This window comes from Anser anser (assembly GCF_964211835.1).
Source record: "Anser anser genome assembly, chromosome: Z".
Classification (NCBI taxonomy): domain Eukaryota; kingdom Metazoa; phylum Chordata; class Aves; order Anseriformes; family Anatidae; genus Anser; species Anser anser.
In genome coordinates this window covers 65966203-65973780 of record NC_139723.1, presented here as the reverse complement: position 1 = coordinate 65973780, position 7578 = coordinate 65966203, and the positions used below count along the sequence as shown (strand labels likewise).

Here is a 7578-nt window from a genome sequence, read left to right as displayed (position 1 = left end):
GCTTTAATAGCTTAGTCTATGACTGCTCACTCAGTTATCCCAGCTAAAAGATTCTGCAATCCCTTCCTTGCCAATTTAAGTGTAAAATATGGGATGTGTTGTTCAGTCTGCATGAGGGGTTCAAACTTTTGTGTGTCCAAGAAAAGAGAAGTTTGTTTATTTAGTTCATTTGCCCTCTGTGACATACGGTCACAGTAATTCTCTCTCTACCCTCTGCCTTGGTTCATACAGCAAATCTGCCAAAGGCAGGTAAAAAGAGGCCAACTCAGCAGTGACCACATCAGTGTGGATGAGATTTGGTCATTAACTTTCTTTCTTAGCAGTCAGCTACCGGAAGGAACATAAATTAGCAGAAAGCTTTTTGAGTCTGACATGCTTTTAGTGGTTGGATTCTTCTGGTGTCAGCAGATACAAGCTGTGGTGATGTCTGCCAGCAGCACTGCAAGGTGGAGCGCAGCCAGAATTTCTGCCATAAGCCTCAGAGGTATATTTGTCCTTATGTAATAAAACTTTTCACAAAGGATCTCAAAGTGCTTTGAAACCACACAAGATATATTCAGCAAGCGATTCATCAGCAGGGCTTCTCCAGGGCACAGCTGTCTTTACACAGGCTGTAAACTTCTGGGGTCTTAAATAGCAGCATCTTCAACCAGCTTTTTAAAGCATGGGGTGGGTGGTGCCTGTGCTTGACTAACTCTTCTCTGTGGGGCTTGTCCTATTAAAAATAGAAAAAGGTGTGGTGGTTTCACACCAATGGGATGCTAAGATCCACCACTCTGCTCTCAGACTCCCCCTTCTCAGAAGGACAGGGAGATAAAATACAATTTTTTTAAAAAAAAAAAGAAAGAAAATAAAGCTCATGGGTGGATGTAAGGACAGGGAGATCACTTATCAATTACTGTCACAGACAAAAACAGATTCCACATAGGGAGATTAATTTATTGCCAACCGCTAACAGACTACAGAAGTGAGAAACTAGAAGCAAACTAAGAACAACTTCCCCCCACTCTCTTCTACATTCTCCCCCCAAGCAGTGCAGAGGAACAGGGAATGGGGGCTCCAGTTCCTTGGCGATTCATCTCCACCGCTCCTTCACGGTCCCTCTCTGCCCCTGCTCCACGCGGGGTCCCTCCCACGGGATGCCGTCCTTCCCGAACTGAGCCTGCGGGGGCTGCCCACAGGCAGCAGCTCTTCAAGACCTGCTCCCACACGGCTCCGTACCACGGGGTCCATCCCCCAGGAGCAAACTGCTCCAGCACGGGTCCCCCACGGGCGGCAGCTCCCCCCAGACCCCCTGCTCCTGCGTGGGCTCCTCTCCACGGGCTGCAGCTCCGGCCCGGGGCCTGCTCCTGCGGGGGCTCTCCATGGGCCGCAGCCTCCTCCAGGCCACATCCACCTGCTCCACCGGGGGCTCCTCCACGGGCTGCAGCGTGGAGATCTGCTCTGTGTGGGACCCGTGGGCTGCAGGGGGACAGCCTGCTCCACCAGGGGCCTCTCCACAGGCCGCAGGGGAACTGCTGCTGTGTGCCTGGAGCACCTCCTGCCCTCCTGCTGCACTCACCTGGGGGGCTGCAGGGCTGCTTCTCACTCCTCTCTCCCAGCTGCTGATTTGCAGCAGTTTTTTTTCTTTTTTTAATTTTTTTTTCTTTCTTTTTGTTTGTTTGTTTGTTTTTCTTCAATCTGCTATCTTAGAGACCCAACCAGTGTCACTCATGGCTCAGCTCTGGCCAGCAGTGGGTCCCTTTTGGAGCCGGCTGGCTCTGATCTGACATGGGGTAGCTACTGGGCTCTGCTCACAGAGGCCACCCCTGCAGCACTGACACTTTTGCCTTATAAGCACAATACAGTGGAAAACAACAGAATACTGAATATTATTTTCTCTCAGTTTCATGCAAGTGCTTATTTACAGCACACCTCTTAAGACCAACCTGGCATAACCCCCAAAGCTGTTGAAATCATACAGTAAGCACAAGTTATTTAGCATAGAATTGGCTCTCAGGACTTGGATACAGGCCCAGCATCCTGCAGAGGTCTTAGCTATCAAAATTCTCATAAATCCAAGGCAACTCAGATTACTGTTTCTTCCTGAACATTTCTATGGAAATTTGCAGTTGCAAAGTACAAATCTTCTGAATATTACCTTAAGGTCTTGAAGTAGTTTCTATGAGCATGGCTTCCCCTTTCCCTTCTGCTGCAAATAGTTAAACAGTGTCAAGAAATATTATATGCATATAATAATATGCATATTGTTTCTCATTCCTGCTTGGAATCTTCATTTTGGAATCCATCAGAGTAAAGGATGCAAGAGAGATCATACTATTGCAATTCTGGGTGACGCTTGATTAAAACTGATATCCATAAATGCTGAGACAAGTGAAGAAAGATTATAAAATTGTTGAAAAAATATTAACATGATTTTTTTCTTTTCCTTTTTTTTTTTTTTTAATCAGAACAGGAAATGATTGCCATAGGCATTATGAAACTAATAGGTAACACCGAGCATTTTTAAAACAAAATCCAGTAAATGTGAATCATGGGGAAAAAAAAAAAATCCTAATATAACAATAACGCCTTCCTAGGAGTCCATGAAAATGCTCCAGGTTTCCAGATCTCCAAATAGAAAGATAAAGACAGATCCAGTCTCAACATATAACCTAATCTCACCCTAGAAAGTAAGCAGCAATAACCAAAGGATAAGTTAATCAGAAAGAATTAGAATTTAGAATTAGTTTAAATATATCAGGAATATTGCATCAACTGAAAAAATTACAACCAGATCAAAAGCTCGTTGGTATTCCACTGAGATTTGAGCAGGTTGGGTGATCTCAGGGCCTTAAAATTACAAAATCATCATACCACAGAAATACTCTAATTAGGAACAGAAAGCTGTGCTCTTCCACTATGTAACAGCAAGAAAGATGTGAAAGTGACACATCAAAAAATTCCATTGGAAGGGAAGCTCTGTCCTGTGAGCTGCTGGCGTTGGTGGCGGGTGGTTCTCACTCCACTGGTGGGTGGACAGTCATTCATTGTTGGCTAGAGTGAGGGAAATGCCAGTAACAGTCATCAAAGTCTAAATTTATGACAATCAATTAAGCTACAAGACAAAAAATAGCATTAGGCAAACAAATGTATTTACAATACACAGTTCCATGTCATCCCACCTTTGAAAGCTGGTATTGAAGCCACTATAAGAATTAGCACAAAACAGAAATTCTGTATGGTTTCTCCTGACAATAGCTTAGGAAGAAACAGGACAGTCCCAAGATGGTTTGAAATGTGTGATTTTTTTTGTCATTCAGAATTGCTGGAGGACAATCACAATCCCCCAAAATATTCTAGAAAATTATCTCAGAAACAAATATTTGAAATGTTTGAAGCTTTCAATTTTCAGAAAATTTATGACATAAGATGCTTTAATTTCAGAACAAAACCCATTCTAAACTAGAATACTGATTCCACTTAAAGCTGGGTTTCCAAAGAAGTGGTATTTGTACATTTGTGCTGTCTAACTGCTTGTCTCTGTAGAAGAGAGAAGGGCAAATTCCTGGTGTTTTGTGTAGAACATATTTAAAAGGTAATGTGAGAGAAAATAAAAATTATTCTTTCCTTGGTGACTTTTGCAAAAATGAAAAATGTGCAAAATGTAATGCTTTCTCCTTAAACTTAGTCTGGTAAACCAATGCCTTTTGATTAAATATGTGTATGTATATATATATATATATATATGAATATTAAATATATGTGTATATATATGTGAATTACCAAAAAAAAATTTAGTTCCATGCATAACCTCAGCAAAGTCAAGTTTGTTGGTAGTAGATATGTTGTGGAATAAAATGTATCCATTTCATGTAAGTATTCATTGCCTTCAGTGACTAAGATTTGAATCCACTACTCTAACTCAAGAAATAAAATTTTTATGGAAAAGATGTAATAAAACAAATTAAATACAGAATATATGAACCAGTAAAACACCTTGCAAAATATATATGATATCTAATGTCCCAAAGGCAAAAGCATGGCACACAGAGATCAGTGAGTGAGGCTGCATGGTGGAAATTGTAGATTTTAAATAAAATATTCTTGTAATTCAAGTTTCTGTAAAGGTCATACTATCATTATCATTCACATACATGTTAAATGGCAGCTGGCTGCTCTGAAAAGCTGTTTCTAAGTAAACAGAAAAGGGAGGGAGGATGGAGGAAAAAGGAGTAATGGTAGGATGAACTCAATAAGGCAATGTAGGACAGATGTCCTCTGCATAAACCTAAGAAACAGGACCATTTCCTTACCTGTCACTCTGAGTTCACCGAGGCCTTGAGATTGATAAGAAGTATGTCTTCTGCAGCATAGGGGTCAGATTTCCAAAACACGTGTATTGGTGAGTATTAAGAGTATCAATCAGAAAAGCACATTTCCATGGGAATGTTTGGCAAGAACCAGAACTGCAGGCCTTATTTTTGGGTGTACTTCCCAGAAAGGAGCAGAAGATGCCTTACTCAACACAGGTTCTTTTTCTGCTGGATAATCAATTACACTGTCAGCTTTCAGTATTGGCTTCACATTTTAGTAGCATGAAGAGAGCGAAAATATAGTTTTAAATCTAAAAAAAAGAAAAATTGAACAAGCCCAAAGCCAGCCACACTATTCGATATTACTCGTACACACCCTGCCATGACTTACTCATTTTTCAGTTATTATGCCCCCTTACGTGATCTATAATAAAATAAGCAAAATGTGAAGCAATCCATGTGTCAATGACATTTCTACAGTCTTGAGTTGCTTAGATCAGCAGACAATGCAAGTATAATAATATGAGAACTTCTCCATTATCACAACTATCCCTCACCAGTCCCTCTATACAAATACCTTCAAAAGTACTGATTTAACTCAACTATATGTTCCTACATTATCCTAGAAGTCTGCCTGAGTCCATGATTTTGAGATCCATCACTATGGCAGTACAAATAAACTCATAAAACAATGAAGAACTATGGAAGTCATGTTTTGCTCAACACAGAGGCAAAATGATCAGCACAAGTGGGGAGATTTGCAAGGAAGAGCATTACTTTTTCATTCTTATCTTTGACTCAGCATCAGCTGCAGCTTGAAGTGCAGCAGCTGGCCTGGCTACAAGCAATTCAGAGAAGCAATGTGCTTCTTTCCAGATGCAAAAAGCATACATTTCCCAGATAGGATATATGTAAATATGTGTATTTCTCTGCTGCTACCCGGAGAGAGTTCTACACCAGATAAATGCTGTTTCAAGCCAGCATCTTAGTATAGCAGTCAGTTTGCTTTGTACCATAAACACAAAAAGTTGATTTAACAAAACACAGAGACAATTTGTCCTCTTGCCACAGTGAATAAAGCATTCATGAGATCTCTGGTGTTAGAAGTAACAAAAAGCTACTTCATCTTTGACCTGATTGATACCCAGTAAGGTCAAATCTGATGTTTACTCACAGTAGAAATATCTATATCTGTTTATTGCAGTAGAATTTATTATTACACATGGATATAATATTCTATTAGTTTCATTTATTAAGATCCACCATAGCTTTCCCGTAATACAGTTGCCATCTAAACATGAGCTGAAATGTTCTCTGCAACTTGATACATAAACTTAGGAGAAACAATTGTTCTAGCGTTATTAAGAATTTTGCATATTTGTCAAAGATTAATTAATTAAAAGATTAATTAATTAAAAATTAAGATATTGCATATTTGTCAAAAACAGTGCTATTAGTCTGATTTTCCCATACGGGAGGTAGCAGATGCATGTAGTCCTGGTAATTTTAGCTGATAAAATTGAAGAATTCTGCCACTGAAAAATTTTTGAAGACTAATATTGTAACCTGTTCTGAATAAAACACCAGAAGAGCAATAAGACACATCTCTAATGATCAAAATAAATCTACTTCAACACTCTGCATGTTCATATAGAATAAAGATTTTTTTTCAAATCAGTCTTCAACACTGGTAACATTTTTTTTTTGCAAGCATTTAAGCACATTATGAAATTATTATCTGATTTGATCATAGACATTTCTTCTGTAAGATCCCTGCCTCATTCGGTGGTTACAATGGACAGTGGAAACAGATTTTTCTCTTATCAGTTTTTCATGACACTTACCTCTTAGGAACAAATTATATTAGTGTTAGTAATCACATGCGCTCCAGGGTAATCTTTGCATATCATTTCAGTATTTTATAAAGTACCTATATCCAAATTGATATTGTTATCCTCATTTTAGGTATGGAAAACAGAGAAAGAGACATATTAAGACCAAAACATTTTTTTGATTTGAGGTATCCTGTTTGTGGTTAATTGAATCCTTATGCCTTATGTTTAGATAGTTTTGCATTATGTTATGTACCACCTTAAAAAAAAAAAAAGAAAAAAAAAAGAAAGAAAGAAATAGAAAGGTCTCCATCAAATGTTGTCACCTACCAAAGACCACGGTTTGATTGGCTAGTGTAAAAGCAAATAAATCAGTGGCAGAGGTGGAACAGCTGCCATTACTTTCAAATACCATTCAGCCGCATTAGGAAGGCTTGTCTTTTCTGTAATCTACTGTCTGGTTCAGCAAGTGCTTTCCCACCTCTGCCCCATATGAGGGTGAGTACTACCTTCCTCCTCTGCTACCTTGCACAGTCATTGCTCATCTGCAAAGCAAGACACCCTCATGCTGACTGCAACAGAAGACCCAATGAGAAAAAAACATAAACAGGATACTTAAAGGTAAATGAAGTAACACTTGCAAAGCACTGTCATAAAGCTGCACTTGCACTCATAATACTGAATTTCTACAGCTTTTGGCCAAATTGCTCTGCATCTTAGTATAACAATAAACATAGATTAAAGAGGTTAATTTCCTACTTATTTTTGTTAAAAATAAAATAAAATAAAATTCAGGAAATAGCACAAAGCATTGAACTTTCCTATTTGAGCCTATTATATTGGCTCCCAAGAGTTATTTACAGGCCTTGAACTTCTACTTTCACCACAACTCTGTGTTTCTGAAGCTACCCAGTGACCAATTGCAACAGGAGACTAACACACCAAAACTGATGAGCATTAGAGTGGGATGAAAGATATACTTTCCCCATGGACTCCCTCCCCCAGCCTTCCATCCCTCATTCCCCAGCTGCCTTCTCCATCCATGCCTTCTCCTGATCTGCCCCCCTTCCCAGACATGCATCACCTGCAGCCCTTGACATTACCAGCACTTTTGACCCCATCTCCTGCTCCCTGCACAACTGGTGGTCTCCTCTCCTTCACAGCTTCATACACCAGAAGAACACAGACAAGTATATAGTACATACAAGTGTCACATCTCTTCTGGCCTACAGCAGCTAATGTTCGTTTTGGTCTTTGGTTGGAGCCTGGTAAGTTGCTTTTTAAGGATAACATTAGCATTCCAGTCCTATCATAATTGCCTTATTCCTAGTTTATAGATGGTATGTTCATAAGAGTTTGTTTCTAAATGTAAGCATTATCAAATTAGTCACAGCCCCCAAATAAATTTTATTAAAATTTTTATCTGGTGCTTTAGACTGTTTTGTTATCTC

At 39.4% G+C, this 7578-nt stretch overlaps 1 long non-coding RNA gene across 1 annotated transcript; it reads right to left on the bottom strand.

Moving 5' to 3' along the window:
* Window positions 1-723: 723 nt before the first annotated feature.
* LOC310889334 lies at window positions 724-6428 on the bottom strand. The gene is made up of 3 exons (XR_014576527.1): window positions 6140-6428; window positions 4296-4606; window positions 724-3036 (listed from the first exon to the last, which is right to left on the bottom strand). It is a non-coding gene; the product is annotated as an uncharacterized lncRNA (long non-coding RNA).
* Between the last annotated feature and the right edge of the window lie 1150 nt (window positions 6429-7578).